Below are 19,320 nucleotides of genomic sequence, written 5' to 3'. Positions count from 1 at the left end.
GTTGCCCAGAGAGGTCCCCAAGTGTCCTGGTGTGATTCTCATGTTCCTGAGGCTGCACCTCTGGAGTCTGACTCAGCAGCACAGTCAGAGTGGATTTCTCTCTCCCTCTCTCAGATGGACACCCACTAACACGCTCTGATGCATAACCGGGAAGCTTGTTTATTAGTTTATAACTAGGGACTTCAGTCCTCCAATAAGTATATTCTTCATTTGTAGACTCAACATAGAAAGCCTCATTATTATCAAAAGTTTGCTGCATATAACCACAGACTCAGAACAAAGGAATTAACACACGAGTCAGTATTTAATAGCAGTAGCTTTGAAATAGAGTCCCACACGCTTGTCTCCATAAGGAGAAATAAGACAGATTAAATTCTCACAGTTTCTTTATATGAACTTGACCTAATAGCTTTTCTAACTCTGACATTTTATACGCAATTTCCGCCTGATTTTTATTTTCTTCTGGTGGAAATGGAGGCATACTAGGAACTCAAAAGAATCAGACAAAATACAACCATAGAGAACTGTGGCTCAAGGTCTGTGAGGAGGAAGAAAGAATGTCCTTAATTCCTCTGCCTGACTTTAAATCTCGAGACCCAGATATGTTCCATCCCATAATATACAAGAAACAGACACTGCTTATTGTCTTCTGAGACATTGTGAGGCACCACAGAGTTGGGAAGAGGTGTTTGAACTCTAAAAACAAGCATTTGCACTGCTTTTCTAAATAAAGAAATGATCTGAGTCTGAAAATGACAGGGGAGATTGACGATAGACATAGATTTTTCTGCATCTTCCTTTCTTCTGATCTCACAATATAATCGAGCATTACCAGTATCTCTTAGTAACAGAACAGGTTTCACTCCATTTCAAACACGTTTTTATATGTATGGTTTGAAAAAATTGAGATAACAGATTTTATCTTCTAATGTTCTGATAGGCTATGAATCTTAGCTCTTCTATTTAAACTTAAATAGAATTTTTTAAACAAATAGGAACAAAGATTTAGGTAGTTTTAAGTTTGTATCTTTCCTTGAATTCTTTTAAAAACAAAATTCAAACTCTGACTGTAAATGCAAGTATATTCAGTTATCAATAGAGTCATATTATATTTGTATTGTTATACATGGCTTTAACCAAATTTTTAAAAGTCAGAAACTCAACCCTGGTTGGTGTGTCTTAGTGGACTGAGTGCTGGCCTGTGAACCAAAGGGTCGCCAGTTCTATTCTCAGTCAAGGCACGTGCCTGGGTTACAGGCCAAGTCCCCAGTGGGGTGGCGTGTGAGAGGCAACCACACACTGATGTTTCTCTCCCTCTCTTTCTCCCTCCCTTTCCCTCTCTAAAGATAAATAAATAAAATCTTTTTTTAAGAAGTTAGAAAATCAGCGGTAGTACCAGAAAGAAATGCATGCAATGTTCCTTTTCCACTATGCCTCATCCATGCAAATTTCCCAGGGGACATTTCAAATACTCTTCACTGGCAGTTAATTAAATAAGAAATTAAAAAATAAGCAATGATCTTTATTTATAATTTAACCTTATTCCAGAAGGATTAAAATGATTTACAAAACTACATATAATTCAACGAGATATTTTAAAAGTAAGGGAAGGATTAAAAAAGAAAATGAATGTGGGAAAAGTAAGCCAGGGCTGAAGTGAGTATTCAGTTTATGCTTTGATATTCTCTGACTTGCTAAATTTGACTTAGGCCTTCTAACAGTCATGGCAAAGAAGGGCACAATCAGTTCCGTGATTCATACAGTTTTAAAAAATAAAATCTGTTTAGAGTGGGCAGCATTCCAGGTTCTGAAGTCCAAGAGTGGAGAAGCTAAACCACCTGCTCACCTAAAATATTTCCCGGGTGTTAACTATAACACCTGAGAAATACAGCTCAAACCACTCCACTCTTCTGCTCTAAAAAGTTCGGGATCTCTCCACTGGCTATAAATTAACTATAAACTTCTTGGTCTGATATTTGAGGCAATTGTCAACACCAGATCCAAGTGAGCTCCCTGAAGGCAGGAGGCATTTTTTATTCAATAGCAGCACGGTCACAGGCCTTTGTGACAGAGTTGGTGTCAACCGATGTTCAAAGATGTTATATAAAGGGACTCTGGATCCAGTGAGAAGGTTCATGGGAACTTCTCCAGCCCTCTTCTCTCTACTTGTAAGGCCTTGCCTTGACAACTTTAGCTGTTGAATGGCGATCAGCGTCTTCAAAGTTGATAATGATGATGACATCTCCATCCCCAGTAACAGCTCTAATAACATCACTGCATTTGTAGAGTGCTCTGTAGTTAACACAAACATTTTAATCCATTCTCAAAACGAGCTTGCTTTGTGGTCCGAGCAGGGATCATGATTGTGCTTGACAGTGCAGGAGATGTCTTGTAGAAGGTACCTCCTTAGTAGGCGATTGAGGCCACATCCTCCCGATTTCCACAACGGGTTGTGGTCTCCTCCTCTCCTTCAAGCCCTTGTGGCATTTGGTTTACGCACTTCTTAAGGCACTCAGTAATAACTCCATACATTTTATGTAGTGTGTTACAGTTCACAAAACACTTTCTCATGCTAACTTCCTATTTCTTTTTCATTCTCACAACGGCTTCTTTTAAAGAAAGAAATGAATCCTTCCCTTACCCTGAGGACCCTGCTGCTCTCTCCACACTCTCTAAAAACATAAAAAGTGAAAGCTATTTCAGAGATTACACCACCCACAACTACTGTCACAGTCATTTCACCGCCCTCCAAGAACAGAAACTTAAATTTTTTTTAGATCCCTACTCTCTGCCCAGTGATAGGATTTTTTATATAGATAATACTACTTCATTTACCTCCTCTTTGCTCTTAGAATGTTAAATTTGATTCCCCCCACAAAAAAAAACCACCCCAGCCAAATTCTAGAAATAAAATATGCACTTTATTCTCTGTGGATACTTTGACTAATGAGGACAAAGGGTAGTGATGCTGAGAAGGAGCTGTCCCCCTTCCTGAAACTGCTGCAGTGACCGGTTTGGGGACCGGTGCTGCCTGGAGGTCAGCAGGGAAGAGCAACACATTGAGTGGATTAAGAATGTGTCGATGAGAGCTGTCAGTTGGGGGAATTTCTGATGAAGACATGACCACGTAGGAAAAGACCAGTAGAGATATTTTGAGGAGGAGGCTCTTCATTCCTCACCTTGGCTCAGAGGGACAGTGTTAAGCCAGAAGAAGGCTGTGGAATAGGACCAAGATGAAGACTGCCACCAGGAATCTCTTGGGTCTAAGGACAGGAAAATCCCTCAGCCGAGATGTGGCGTTACACAACCGCAGGGGACGCTCTTCACCTCGAAATACAATGTGCATAAGCCCTCGGGGTGGCGCCGCACAGGGCCTCCCCTAGGCCTCTGGTACTCTCCTTCCAGCCATACAGCATATCTACATTGGAGAACCTCAAGAGAACTGGAAATTCTTAGGCTTTCATAGCTCATTTAATGATTTAGTGCTTGGTGTTTTGCATCTCAGTTCATTTAATGGCTTCTTGGAACTTCCTGTTAAAGATGTCTGGGTAGGTGTGGGGAACAATGGGATTCTGCAGACACTGAGTGGGAATGGGATTCCTCCCCCAGCCTCACTCAAGTTCTGCAGCAAAGATTCACCTGAAAAAGGGTCAGCTTCATCCGGACTGTGGCCTCCATTCTTTGAGCTATGTTTTCCTGAGGAAAGCATCACCCATTGAGAAAGGTGTATTAGAATTGTTCTCATTACTCTCTGGGGCCTGGTGACTATATTTTCCACCTGCTCTTTAGGACCGTGATTCTTGAAACTGATTGCACTTTAGAATTATCTAGAGAACTTTAAAGAATATATTGATGCCTGATTTCTATTTCAGACCAATTAAACCATGATCTCTGAAGGTGGGGCCCAAAAGACTATATTTTTAAAAAGGTCCCCAAGTGGCTTTGTTGTGTCATCAGGGCTGTGAATCTGCGCCTCGGGTAGTTTTCTTATTCTTCCTCTGATCCACCCTCCGTGACGAACAGAGCTTCAGAAGGTTTGCTCAGCTGGAAGACTGCAGTTGTGAAACTGAAGAAGAGAACAACGAGATTACAAAGGCCACGAGACGTGTCATTTACAACAAATATTTATCAAGCACCACATTCCAGGTCATGACCTGGGAACGCACAATAAATAACACAAAGTGCCTACCCGACGGCAGTTTCTGCTTTCGTTGGAAAGGCGAATACATGAACCACGGTGCTGCAGAGCAAAATTAAATTGAGGTGCTGGGGGAGCGGGGGGGGGGGGGGGGGTGGCTGGGGAAATAAGGAAAGGGGAGGAGGGAGAGAAGGGGTTTGAGGTGGTTCTTTAGGAGTCAAATGTTGATCAATGGAAAGGAGGCGGAAACCATTGCAAAGAGAGGAGTAGCTTGAGCAAAGGTAGAGAAGCAAGGAAATGGGAGGAATCTTAGGAAATTGTAGGAACCTGGTGGAGCTTCAAAAAATAGAAGCTGTGAGGCTGGAACCTTAAATGAAAACTTGAAGGGCTTTAGAACCCCCCACAAAGAATCAATAGGTGGTATGTGAGTCTGAATAATGCATGTCTCAGATGGCAAGGGGCATGACAAAGGTTTAAAACCAAATAGTGCTGTGACCATGTCTGAACAGAATAGGAATGCAATCAACACAAACCTTGATAAATACACCTGAGGTAGTTACTCATCCCGTCCTCTGGCAACCTTCTCTCCACTTATCTGCCCCACCACCCTGGGGACCTGAACACACATCTGTTGCATTCTTAGTGCCTTTTCCAGAAGTTCTCTATGTTCAGAGTGCTCTTTCCTCCCTTCTTTGATGAATTCTACCTGTTGACCAAACTCTGAAAGTTTCTGTGCTTTTTGCTATAGCACCTTTGCAAGGACAACTAATGATAGTGTTTGTTAATTGTCCTGTATTTGCTGAGATGCCTGTCTTTTCCTCCAGACTTTGAGTGTCTAGTGGATAGGAGTTTATTAACTTGCAGTCACCAGGACTCAGCACGTGGCTGGCATGCTGGGCTTGTAGCCTTATTGACCGAATGAATAGGGAAGCATTTACCAGATGTTGGAAAAGTTCAAACTTAGCAATTATGTCCTTTAATGTTTGAGGCCAGAGATCCAGAAATTTTTTCCATATTTTACACCATTTGTTCAGGCTTGAGACATTTCTATTCTGAAGTGTTCACTTATACGAGGAAAGTTACAGTTGCTGAATCTATCGATTTATTTCCATATAGCAAGCAATATTTATTTCTTCAGTAATGATCTGCCCCAGTAAAGTTCATGTGTTTTGGGGTAGAGGGAATATGAGTGTCACTCAGAAAGCCCTTGCAACCCACTGAAGGGAGAAAATCCCTTCCATGGTGTGACAATAGGATTTGGGGGCCTTGCTGGGCTGAGAAGAGGGAGGGTGGGGCTCTCTGTGAATTTTGCTGATTTCTAATTCCTGAAATGGACTTCACTAGTTGGGGGATTAAAAGGTTTACTGGTGAGAGTGTCAATTGTCAAAGGATTGAGAGCAGACTCTATAATCCCATAAAAGAGAGCTCCGGCAGCTTCTCCAACAGGCGTCAAGGAATATTTGGTGTCTTGGAAATCATTTTGTATTACTGTTTTACTCACCTAGTCCTTCTATTACACTCTGGCTGTCCCTAGAAGAAAAGGCAACTTGTGTGAACTTGATTTTTGCACTGATGTTCCTATTTGCAAAGCACTTTGTTTCTCCTTGAGGGTCTGTTGGTTTTGCCACACTTACTTTGAGGTTCTGTTGTTAAGCTCATGCACATAAGAATTGCTGTGTATTATTGGAGAACTACGCCCTGTATCATGTAATGTGCCCCTCTTCATCCTTGATAATTTTTCTTGTTCTGAAGTCTGCTTTGTCTGAAATTACTATCTCTACTTCCACCTTCTTTTGATTAGTATTAGTACCGTATCCTTTTCTCCATCCCCTTACTTTTAAGCTTTCTGTTTAAAGTGTGTCTCTTGCAGAAAACATAACTGGGTCGTGTCTTTTGTTCACACTGACAATCACACTGTCAAAAAAATTGGTGTATTCCCAGCACTCATACTTAAAGTGGTTATTGATATAATTAGCCTAATATTTACCACGTTTTGCAACTGTTTTCTATTTATTATACTTGTTCTGTATTTCTCCCCTGCCCCTTGTCTGCCTTCTCCAGTATATCAATTATACTTCTTTTAAAACTTTTTTTAGTAATTACTCTAGAGTTTATAGTAGATGTTTACAACTAATCTAAGTCCACTTTCAAATGACACCTCCCACCCTATAGGAGACAGAAGTACCTTATAACAGTATTCGCAATCCCTCCCTCCTATGCCTTAAAGTACTGCTACTATTTATTTTACCCAGTGCATTGTTACTATTATTACTTTGAGCAGTAATCTAGTACATCGATTAAGAGTAAGAAATAAAATATTTTGTTTTGCCTTCATTTATTCCTTCTGGGCTGTTCTTTTCTTTATGTAGACCCAAATTTATGATTTATATTATTTTCCTTCTCTCTGAAAAACTCCTTTTAACATTTCTTGCAGAGCAGCTCTGCTCGAAATAAAATCCCCTCTCTTTCTTTTTTTTATTTTTTATTTTTATTTTTTTAAATTTATTGAGTTATTTTTCAAGTACAGTTTTCTTTTGTCAATTCCCTCTTTCTTTTTTTCTTAATTGTTCCTTGACTTTTAAAGATTATTTTTGCTAAATAATAAATTGCAGGTTTGTGGGGAAGGGTTGTTTTGTTTTGTTTTGTTTTTTATCAACACTTTTTTTCAATATGTATTTTTATTTTATTGATTATGCCATTACATTTGTTCTGTTCCCCCCCATTCCCCTCTACCCTGCACACCCCTCCCTTACTATCCCCCCCTTTAGTTCATGACTACTTGTCTCAAGTTCTTTAGATTCTATATTTCCCCTACTATTCTTGCCTTCCCCCTATCTATTTTCTATCTACCATCTATACTACTTATTTTCTGTACCTTCTCCCCCCTTCTCCTTCTCCCACTCCCCTGTTGCTAACCCTCCACATGATCTTCATTTCTATAGTTCGCTCCTGATCTACCTGTCCTCTTAATTTGCTTTTGTTTTAGGTGTGGTTGTTGATAACTGTGAGTTTGCTATCTTTTCACTGTTCATCTTTTTTATCTTCTTTTTCTTAGATAAGTCTCTTTAACATTTCACATAATAAGGGCTTGGTGATGATGAACTCCTTGAATTTGGTCTTATCCGAGAAGCACTTTATCTGCCCTTCCATTCTAAATGAAAGCTTTGCTGGATAGAGCAATCTTGGTTGTAGGTCTTTGGTTTTCATGACATGGAACACTTCTTTCCAGCCCCTTCTTGCCTGTAATTTTATCAACACTTTAGATATTTCACTCCACTCTTTCCTTGCTTGCACGGTCTTTGACACAAATTCTGATGTAATTCTTATCCTTCTTCCTCTACAAGCAAGGCAGTTTTTCCCCCTCTTGCTTCTTGCACAGTTTTCTCATTGTCTTTGTTTTTATTTTATTTTATTTGTTTGAATACAATATACCTATGTGTGAATTTTGGAGCATTTATCTTGCTTGGATTTCTCTGACCTTCCTGGCATCTGTGGTTTGGTGTCTGTCATTAATTTTGAAAAATTCTCAGACATTATTATTTAAAATATTTCTTTCACTCCATTCTCTTTTTCCCCTCCTTCTGGTATTCCAGTTACATACGTGTTACATCTTTTGAGATTGTCCTACACTTCTCACATATTCTGGTCTATTTCTTTTTCCCTTTGCATTTCAATTGGGGAATTTTCTATTGTATATGTCAAACTCACTGATTCTTTCTTTGGGACCATGTCCAGTCTACCGACAAATTCATCCAAGGCATTCTTCATCTTCATCTTCATTGCTGCATTTTTCATTCCTGACATTTCCTTTTGATTCTTTCTTAGAGTTTCCACCTCTCTGCTTATTTTACCCATTTGTTTTGCATGTTGTCAACTTTTCCCATTAGATTGCTTGCCATATAAATCACAGTTATTTAAAATCTCCTGTCTAATAATTACAAAATTTATGCCATTTCCAAGTCTGCTTCTTCTTGCCTGTTAATAGCTCTTGTAATTTTTTGTTGAAAACCAGGTATAATATATCTGGTAGTAGGAACTGAAGTGAATAGGCTTTTATAGTCAGGTTTTAGGTTAACCTGTTTGAGAGCCCGGCTGTGTTTAATGTTTGCCCTACAGGTAGATATCAGAGGCTTCCATTTGCTCCAGAGTCCTTGTGGTCTTTGGATTCTCCTAAAAACTTCCTAGGTAGAGACTGCACCTTGCCGCTTTTTCAACTGTAACCCAATCATTTTATTGGAGCTCTGTGGCTGTGGTGGTGAGGGGAAGGGGGCGGGGCAGCATCCATAACGTTACGATGAAGTTTCAGTCTTTAGTGGGCCCATGTCCTTGCATCTTGACTTTCAGGAGTGTTTCTTTTCCTTTCCTTCGTTAGGAGAGGCAGGAAGGCTAGGAGGGCCTGGAGGTGGGTAATGCCCCCTTCCCCACCCACCATGTCTCTGGCTAAGTCTTTTCCCCCACAGAAGAGGCCTTTCTTATGGAAGAAGACTCTGAGTATATACTTCAAAACAGTTTCTTTTCCCCTCCTCTGCCTGAAACATGAGGGTTTTTTCATTATCTCTTCACCTTCAGAATCTGGTGAGGTTCCTGGAGGTAAAGTCTATGGAAGCGTGGGGGTCCCCCTAAGACTGCAGCCCCCAGGAGTTTCTTACACATTCCACCTCTGATAGTTTGTACGAGTCACTGTTTAAATATTCTTAACAGCTTAAGGCTCCAGGGGCTTCAGTTTCAGGTAAGCTGATCTTGGCTGTAATTCTCTGTATTTGCCTGTCTCTCCAGATTCTGGGGGGAAGTTTGCCCAGCCATTTCAATTCTATGATGAGTCTGAGAAAGGTAACTGATTTTCAATTTGCTCAGCTTGTCTTTTTTTTGTAAGAATATGAGTAACAACTTCCAAGTTCTTTACATGTAAGAGCTGAAACTGGAAGCACATAGAAGTCTGTGAAAGCAGGCTTAAATAGCACTTTGTCACTTGAATTCAATGACAGTTGGCTCCCTGTATTCATGGCCTCTGCATCTGTGGAGTCAACTAACCATGTGGAGCAAATATATTCAGAGAAATATGTGAACTATGTAGTTTGACCTATGAGGTTATATTTGTATGAAACATGTACAGACTTTGTTTTCTTGTTATTATTCCCTAAACAATACAGAATGACAACAATTTACATAGCATTTATATTGTTTTAGAGATTATAAGTTATCTAGAGATGATTTAAAGTGCACAAAAGGATGTGCATAAGAAAATACTATGTCATTTTACATAAAGGACTTGAGCATCCTCAGATTTTGGTATCCATGGGGGGTCCTGGTCTCAGGGGACCATGGTCCTGATACCAAAGGGACAACTATACTCCCCTTCACACCACCTCTGCTCTAACCAAACTGAACTCCCCAGTATTCTCCATCTCAATCTTTTCTCCAATCCCACCCTGTGCCTTTCACTGGAATCTTCTCCACCAACTGCCCCTTCCTCTCCATAAGTCTAAATCCAGCTCATCCTTCTATGTCCACCCCAAACATGACCTCTCCTACTGTTTCTGAAATGTTTAGATTCGGTGCCTTCTTCCTCTAAACATCTACCTGATAATCCGATCATTTTTTGAGACATCACTGTCTACATGTTATTACAGTCATTTTTGTGTCTCATTGCCACCTCCAGAGTTCTCCGACCATGGTCCTGTCACGGCACAAACAGAAAATGGGATTTATAAAGCAGAACTAAAAGAGAAAGCTGCTTTCAGTCTCTGCCACTATCCCAGTAGCCCTGGGCACTAGGGAAGTTAATGTCTGCACACACCTGTAACACACTCAGGCACAGGGGTTGAGAAGCTGTCTTGTACTCATAGCTATGGAGGGCCAACCATCGTGAGAAATGAAATTAGAAAGCAAGGCTGAGCCCATGTGGAACACCTGTCAGTTTTCATGTCTGTCTACCTATCATGTGATATTTACATTTGTGACAATAATAACTAAGGTACTACAGAACTCAAGGTGCCTTGTGGTTGCCAACGTTTTAATAGCATTTGGTATGATTCTAGTGCTAAGCATGTTCACTGTGTTTTCATTGCAAGCAGAGTGTGAAGTGAAGTTGCATCTTTTGAGGGTGATTTGAATAGTGAGGGGTGTGGGTATGAGAATTAAATTCAGCGAATAAAGCAAAAAATATTTTAGCGTCTAAATGACCCTTAAAAACCACTCACATTGCCCATAAGGTCCATTAAACATGTTTTTATAAACACTACCTTATGCAATAATTCTTGGACACACTAAGTTTTGAGAATAAGGTAATTAAAAGAACAAAAGGGGGAAGTCTGTAGGCCGGTGTCTGGGCATGGAAGCCACTCTACATATAAAATTGACATAGTGGGCAGTCAGACAGACAGGAGTAGGGTAGGAACAATAGGCCAAGTACAGAAAGACACTGGAGCAGAAAGCCCTGGGTGCCTAGCAACATGTAAAACTAGAAAAACAAGTATTGTAGGGTGGGACCTTGCCCCCAAGGTGAGCCCGCCCCCCAGCATATCATTGGTCATGCAGTTTAGACCCCCTGACCTTTCATATTGCTGGTCATATGGTTCAGACCCTCCCCTGACCTTTCTGCCCCTGGCATGTCACTAGCCATGTGGTAGAGCCCTTTGGAGGAGGAACAAGGGGGCTGGAACAAGGGGGCTTCATATGACTCCCATATAAGCCCTCAAATGACCACCCCCCACCCTACCCTGGACAATGAGGTTCTGGTCGGTATCAAATAATCTTAGGATTATTGACCACAGAGTTTTGGTCAAACTAGAGATAACATTTAGGCCTCAGTTGTGTTTCAGCTCCAGGCCCAGAGAAGCACCAAATCAGAAGAAGTGACGCCACGGCTGACATCAGAAGCAGCTGAAATGACTAATGACCTCCTACCCTAGTGCTGACCAATCAGTTGAGAGCAAGACTCTGAAGGGACACACTTGGGGAGCTGATGAATATTCTATTGAGATGCTCTTCTGAGATCTCCACCAAAATTTCCACCTTTGGAATAGATAAAACCCCTTAAGACAAAGGACTCAGTGCACCTGCACACACATGCATGCCCCCCCCATCTCAGGCACGCCCATGCCTTCCCCCTTTCTTCCCTCAAGGCATGTACCTGTTGCTTTTTTTCTACTAAGCTCCAAGGACCCTTCTTGTCTCCTGAGTCCACATAGACCTGCTGGCTCACTTCTACCTCTTTGATTTTCTAGATTTTTGCTTGCATTTGAGTTCCTGGCTCTGAATACTTAATCAAACTGAAGGACTGAGGTCTAACTTTGCTGATAACATCTGATGCAATTCACCATTAACAAAATGATTATCAAATTCCTAAGTGGTGAATGGTTAATGAGTGGAGGATTTTCATGCTATTGATTATCTACAGAGTTTACTTTTCTTGGTTTGATAGAAGGTCTCTTTAAATTTATATGAACAGACTGTTTGGTCGTGTGTGTGTGTGTGTGTTGGCAGCAGGGGACAGCAAAGCAGAAAGTGGGGAGGATTAAGTACTAAAGTCAGTGAATACTACATGTAAGCTGAAGATATTATAAGACATTAAAAATAAATGGGATTCTGTGCCTACAACAGTCAGAACTCTCCTGTCTGGAAGTGATAGAAGTTCACCTGGCTAGTTTAAGCAGTTTTTGGAAAAGCAGGGTGGGAACTGAGGAAGTTTCAAAAGGTTTGGGGTATAACCAGATCCAAGTGTTGGGATGCAGTTAAGCCTCAGGAATAAACTGGAATGAGAAATTTGTGCTGCAAACTCTGTTTCTTTTCGAGCATCTAATCATCCTTGCCTCCCTCTTGTCTCTATCTCTTGCATGACTTCTTCTTATATGTTCAGAGGGGTGAGGGGCTGTAAAAAGGGTAGGGATTACTGCTTCTATTTCTCCACTATTTCAGAGAAAGAGGTAATAGAAAGAAATAATATTAAGGAAGTGTCTCTTCCTTGTTTACTAAGATGTTTTGTTTGTTTTCAATCAAGAATTGCTAGTTCTTTATGTCCTCTATTATTGTGGTATTACTTACATAAAGTACACATATTTTAGGTGTACAGCTTAATAAATTTTCACATGTGAAATCACACCAGATCAACATATGGAACATTTATAGCACCCCAGAAAGCGATTTCATGCCCTTTCCCAGTTAATCTCATCCCCAAAATAAGCATTATTATCACTTTATTTTGAGCCTTTCTTCAACTTGGTTTACAAGATGATTGGGAAGATTAAATGCGCAGCTAAATAGAATGTATTCAGAACCACAGTAGATATTTCAACAATTCATGACTAGAGAAAGAACCTAGAGAAGGCAGTGGCATTTAAAAGTTTTTGAACATGACCTACACTAAAGAAACAACTCCTTTTTAAAGCACCATTACCAGGATATACATATTTATCTCTCCATACTTATAAATAGGATGTATGAGCAGCATGGCTTTCTCTGATTCACCAGTGGATGAAGTGAAAAACATGGCTCCCAAGAGGGCTGCTGTGAGTATCTTTTCCATTCGAGAAACCAGCCAGACTAACGTTAGGATTCTAGTCCAGACTCCAGATTCCTGGGAAGGTATCTTATTGTTCCAGTTTGAGTCAGGTGTCTGCATCTGGACTGATTCACTGTGGTCTGCGGTGGGGGTTCATGCCTGTAAAAATAGCTGCCAGAAGCTCTTCAACTCATAGCATGTGGATCTGGTGGGGAGAAACAGTTCCCAGAAAAGAACTGAGCTGGGAAGATAACCTAGGAGTTCTATGTTATTGTGCCAAATTTGAATTTGATTCTCAGGTATTCCAGGTACTTGCTCTATGGTACTAGAAAGATTATTTCTTTTTTTAAAGGTGCTTCTCTCTCTCTCTTTTAAAGATTTTATTTATTTATCTTTAGAGAGGAAGGGAAGAAGAGAGGGAGAGAAATATCAATGTATGGTTGCCTCTCGTGCATCCCCTGCTGGGAACTGGCCTGCAACCCAGGCATGTGCCTTGACTGGGAATAGAACTGTGGTTGTTTGGTTCCCAGGCCCACACTTAATCCACTGAGCTACACCAGCCAGGGCTAGAAAGATTATTTCTTAATTTGTGGGGTTAATATATTGTTTTCTTATCTGTTCTAAGAAGTGTGTAGGCTCTAAGTCATAATGGGGGGGGGCAAAAGTAGGTTTACAGTTGTGAGTACATGAAACACAGAGTTTGCCCTGCTCTGTATATGCCATTCCTCAAGACACAGCTTTATTCAGGTACAACTGACATACAATAAACACATACATATATTTAAAGACTTGGTAAGTTTTGACATAAGTATACACCCATGTAACTAGTACCACAATTAAGATAATGAAAACATCCATCACCCCCAAAGTTTCCTCATACCCCTTTGTAATCCATCCCTCTGTATCCACCCATTTAGCTATTATTCTTAATTCTACAAATAGATCTTGTAATTCCCTATAAACACAAAGTTGATTCAGCTAGTTTTGAAAGTGATCTTTTCTCCCACATTTTAAAATTGGTAATTGTTGTTTACGAAAGGTATTTCTTTAGACACTTTATTGAATTTGTTTCAATCCATTTCTTGGGTTTTCCAAGTAAGTAGCAATGATACCTGAAAAGAATTACATATATATTTATGATTTGGCCTTCCTGGTTCAGTTAGAACCTCAGGAAAATGTTGCTAGCAGCAGGCCTGCTCCTAACAACTTCAGGGTCTAGAGCAAAAGTACAAAAGGAAGTCCGCACACCATATGTTTAAATATTGAAAGATTACAAATCAAGCTAACAAACTGTTAGGTTAAAAAGTTCTATCCTGCCACCTCAACACACCCAACTTATAGCAAACATACATGTAATAACCCAGAAGGCTTGGTTCAAACTTAGAATCCTTGAGTGCCATGCCTCCCTATTGTACTTGAGATAGCTTTTTCAGAACATACCTCACATGACTTTTACTTCAAAAGATGCTGTTTAACTGACCTTTACTTAAAAATTATTTTCTCATGATATTGCCTGATACTTTAATTTTCCTCCTAGGAATAAAATTGTATAAACACCTCATTTCTAGAATAAAACGAGCACCAGCATTTATAATACCCACAAAGAAAATCCAAATTGCTTAGATTTGGGGATTTGTTCTAGAAATTGCCTTTCAAGCCTTTCTTACAGGTCATCAATCTTCCTTAGTCCACAATTTCTACCTCTATGCCCACTCCACTGGAGGACCTGAAGAACTGAGGTTTTTTAGGCTTGAACATCCACATGACTTCTGAGGACAGTACCATGAGTGGATAGATTCTAAGCAAGTCATCCGAATATTCACAAATTCATATAAAAAGTCTGGGCTTGGAAGCTAGGCCATCACCTGTGACCTGTGCATGGCTTCAAAGCCAGCCATCTGCTTGTTTATAGATGGTAACTGGTATAACTGGAAGAACTTGAGAAGGAAATTAGCAAACCCAGTTGGAGTTCAAAGTCAGTCACTAACTGGCTGAAGCAGAGTGAGTCATTTAACAAACCTGTGTTGGGCCTCAGTGTCATTAGCTATAAACTTGGAATAAGGACATTGGTATTAAGGACTTCACCAGTTTGGGAGAAAATCACGACTTGTCTGAGCTTCTATTTCTGGGCCTGTTACAATGAAGACTTGTGCTCTCTTCACCACACAATTTTGCGTGTTTGTGTGGGGGGAGGGGAAACGAGAGACACCGGCAAGAGGGACACTGTACCTTTCTGAGCTTCAATATGTAAGGACACACGGCCAGCCTGCCAATAAAATTCCTGGAAGGACAGAGGGAAAGGAACAGAAAAATTCTGCAAAATGCAGAGGGCTATATTAATGTGAACACATAGGTAAAACACAACAAACTGACCTAAAAAACCGTCCATGCGTGTCCTTCCTCCTGGTTTGTAACCCCACTACAAAAAACAAGAGCACTCTTAAAAAAATTTTTCGCCAGCGTTTGTTTTCTCCGGCGTGCTGACCACGCCCCGAGAGGCTGGGACAGGGTGGATGGGGGCGTGGCCTAACCTTTGGGCCGATTGCGACGCCCCGCCCCGTCTTGCCCGCGCCTGCGCGTGCGCACCGACCGCCCCAGCTCCCCGGCAGGAGGTAAGGGACTCTTGGGAGGTCGCCTCAGGGGCGTCAGGCCCTGATCCGCATGGTGGGCTGGGTGTGCGGTACCGGCGACCCCCAGGGACTCGGGGCATCAGGTCGGAAATGCGAGTGACGTGGCATTTCCAAGAAGTGGCGGTTTCGTTTTCGGAAGCCACTGTTGGAAACTAGTGTAGGGAGGCGGTCGACTGGACCAGTGCGATGGTCTCCCACGGTCGCGGGGTGAAGAGGTGCCGGGCGTCTGCCCTGCTCTCATCGCATCGCACTGTGGGGCCCAGGTCGTGTGGGCCCCCGGCACCTCGGTCCGAGACCCGGACCGAGACCGGCCCGCCCATCGGCTGTTCGGTGGGGGGCGTTCAGTGTGTGTGGCCCGGGTGCGCGCTGGGCGCCGCCGCGAGGGGCGCGGCGAGGCTCTCGGGTGGTGAGGAGGGGGTGACCTGGAGCCAGAGGAGGAGCGTCCGAGCGGCCGGTTCGAGGAGGTCCCACGTCTGACTCCGTCCGGTTGCACACTCGGAATCCGAGGCTCTGCGAGGAGACTGTATGGCAGCACCGAAGGCCTCGACTTGACTTTCCAAACTCAGTGTCCGGTCTCCGAGTCAGATACCCGGGGCGGCGTGCCTGGGGGTGTGCTGAGCCGCCAGTGGGGAGATGTGGGGTCTCCAGGCTGATGGCAGGTGTGCATCACTTTGGGTGGTGGTGATGCGGGGCGGGGGGAGTTCCCGAGATTTTGGACCTTTTCTGAGAAACGGGGTCTTTCAGTGATAAATACTCTCTTAAGTAATCTACATTTTCCTCGTGGGAAACATGAGTATTACGGAACTCAGCGGGTGACAGTTTTAAGTACTAAACGATAAAGTTTGTAGCGCCCCGAACCCCGATTCCTCCCCCCACCCCCTGCACCAAGTTAGTGCAGTGAATACGATTCAAGTGCTTTGACATCTAAATGTTTGTCTTGTTTATGTAAAACACCAATTCACACGTTTTTTTAGAAAGACTATTTTGAAATAATTTTACAATTACAGAAAAGCTACAAAAGTAATAGAGTTCTCTATAGCTTACTTTAATGTTAACACCTAACTGGCAAACTTTTCAAAAGAAATCAACATAGCTATAATACTATACCAATTTTCTTTAGATTTCATCAGTTTTTTAATACTAAGGAACTTTTTCTGTTCCAAGAGCCCATCTAAGATCCCACATTGCATTTAGTTGGCCTGGAGCCAGTCTGTGGCAGCTCAGTCTTTTCTGTCCTTTGCCATCTTCATGCTGTTGAAGAGTCCTGGTTACTTATTTTGTAGAGTGCCCTTTCGTTGGGTTTTGTGTGAATTTTTCTCATGGTTTGATTAAGGTTGCGTGTTTTTGTTGATACCGTAGAAGCCTGTGTGTCCTTCTGTTAGAGTCATTTGAGAGGGTGTGTGATACACTGCATCTGATAATACCTTTGACCACTTAGTTAAGGTGTTGTATGCAGGGATTCTCTAATGTAAAGTTACTGTATTTCCCTTTGTAAATAGTTGACATCTTGGGAGAAAACTTGTAAACTATGCAAATATCCTGTCTCTCCTCAAATTTTCTCTTGCTGACTTGAGCATCCGTTGATGGATCTTGGCCTTCAGTAATTATTAATGTGATATTGTGATGGTGACTTTCTGTTTCCATTATTTCTTCATTTATTTATTGAAATTCTTCTGTAAAGAAAAGCTTCCCCCTCTTCCCATTTATTTATGTGTTCAGTTATTTGATCAGTATGGACTGGCTTATTTTCTATTGGTTATTATCCTACACTTTTGTTATTTATTTTACGTTCAAATTATACCAGCTTTGGCCATTGGGAATTTTCTCAGTAGCTTTTGACCCCCATCCTTTTGTGAGAACTTCCTTACTTTCAGACACCCTAAGATGCTTCATTCAGGCTTATCTTGTGTTGTCCCTGCCCCAGCCCTGGAAGGAACCACTTCTCCAAGGATCCCTGGCTTCTTCTTTTTGGGGGAAGTGATATTTGAACACCAAAATCCGTTCTCTCATTGCCACTGGGGTATAGTTACTTCTAGTGCCTGGCATACACACACACACACACACACACACACAGGTGGAGAGATATATGTAAATCTATATAGACACATATATCCATGGATATACAAATGTTTATATATATGTGTGTGTGTGTGTGTGTGTATACTGTCACACAGGGGTCTGGCACAAATAATGCCCCTTTTATTATAAAATCTTTTGTTACAGAATCATAAGCATGTAATTGTGTAACACAACAATATCACACTTAAGCACACCATATGACATTTTAGGTGAAATGTTCAAATTAAAGCTATAAATTATTACACACATATTATTACCCTATCAGCCACACTCAAGCAGGCATTACTTCTGTTGGACCCTATAATATTTTTTAAAAACCAAAAGTTTATTGTACCTCTTATTCTCTTTTTAAATTTAAATGATATATTTTATTAATTATGCTATTACAGTTATCCTAATTTTCCCCCTCTGCCCCCCTCCACCTAAAACCCCCTCCCTCCACTCTCTCAGGCAATCCCTACACTGTTGTCCATGTCCATGGGTCACACATATATGTTCTTTGGCTATTCTATTCCCTATGTTGTAATTTACATCCCCATGAATATTCTTTGACAACCGATTTGTACTTCTTAATCCTGCACCTTTTTTGTCCATCCTCCAACCCTCTCCCATCTGGCAACCATCAAAATGTTTTCTTGTATCCATTATTTAGTTTCTGTTCTGCTTGTTTATTTATTTTGGTTTTTAGATTCAACTACTGGTAGATATGTATTTATTGCCCTTTTATAATTTATAGTTTTGATCTTCTTCTTAAATAAGTCCCTTTAGCATTTCATCTAATAATGATTTGATTTAGCTTTTTTCTTGTTTGGGAAACTTTATCTGTCTTTTGATTTTAAATGATAGCTTTGCTGAGTAGAATAATCTTGGCTGTAGGTCCTTGCTTTTCATCACTTTGAATATTTCTTGCCAGTCCCTTCTAGCCTGCAAAGTGTCTTTTGAAAAAGCAGCTGACAGTCTTATGGAAGCTCCCTTGTAGGTAGCTAACTGCTTTTCTCTTACTGCTTTTAAAATTCTCTCTTTGTATTTAACTTTTGGCATTTTAATTATGATGTGTCTTGACATGGACCTCCTTGGGTTGATCCTGTTTAGGACTCTCTGAGCTTCCTGGACTGGCATGTCTATTTTCTTTACCAAGTTAAAGAAGTTTTCTGTCATTGTTTTTTCAAGTAGGTTTCCAATTTCTTGTTCTTTCTCTTCTCCTGACACCCTATGATGCTAGTGTTGGTATATAGGGGACTGTTCCACATGGCATGGGAAATGCAGCCCAGCCCCCACTCGGAAAGGCCAGTGGGGAGTGAGGTCTGGCACACAGGACCCACGCCCAGGAATAGGTTCTCCCATGGGGAATCAGGCCTGCCTCATAGCTAGGCTGCAATGAGACTTGCTTTTGCTAAAATTCCCTCACCCTGGATTGAGGCAGAAAATGTTTACTGCATATCTCTAAAGTAACTTCCTAAAATCTGTGCTAAACCTCCCAAGTATGGAGTGTAACAAGTTCAACCACTTTCCCTTTGATCTGTAACATTCTTCTCTTTGAAGTAATTAGCAACATTCTTCCTTTGTTATCTGTAAAAGATAATCACCTACAGCGAACCTGTGCATAGTAAATGAGAGCCATCCTCCATGTAATGTACCCAGAAAAGCAATAAAAGCCTCTTCAGGCAGGGGTTGGGGCCCTTTCTCTCACTTAGAGAGTGGCCACACGGTCCCTTTTTCTCCACAGGACTTCTGTAGTCTGTGTGAATTTGTCTGTCACATCCACAACACATGGACCCTGCTGGCCGGGGTCCACATCATTGGTATGCTTAAAGTTGTTCCAGAGGCTCCTACTATCATTTTTTTAAAGTCTTTTTTCTTCTTGGTGTTTTGATTGCCTGTTTTGTGCTTTCTTATATTCCAAATCACTGATTTGATTCTTGTCTTTGTCCACTCTACTGTTGATTCATTGTAAATTGTTCTTCATTTCAGTT

At 41.3% G+C, this 19,320-nt stretch overlaps 1 protein-coding gene across 1 annotated transcript in view; it reads left to right on the top strand.

Moving 5' to 3' along the window:
- The first annotated feature begins 15,197 nt into the window (after positions 1 to 15,197).
- STX17 (syntaxin 17) overlaps positions 15,198 to 19,320 on the top strand; it is a 57,860-nt gene continuing 53,737 nt past the window's right edge. The window contains exon 1 of the mRNA XM_037140796.2: positions 15,198 to 15,250. The gene's annotated coding sequence lies outside the window, so the exon portion shown is untranslated. The remainder of the gene's footprint in view (positions 15,251 to 19,320) is intronic.

This window comes from Artibeus jamaicensis, unplaced genomic scaffold (assembly GCF_021234435.1).
Source record: "Artibeus jamaicensis isolate MK-2021 breed Jamaican fruit bat unplaced genomic scaffold, CSHL_Jam_final scaffold_1964, whole genome shotgun sequence".
In the NCBI taxonomy this organism is placed as follows: domain Eukaryota; kingdom Metazoa; phylum Chordata; class Mammalia; order Chiroptera; family Phyllostomidae; genus Artibeus; species Artibeus jamaicensis.
Note: the sequence above shows the minus strand (reverse complement) of the source record. Positions and strands in the feature narration are given on the sequence as shown.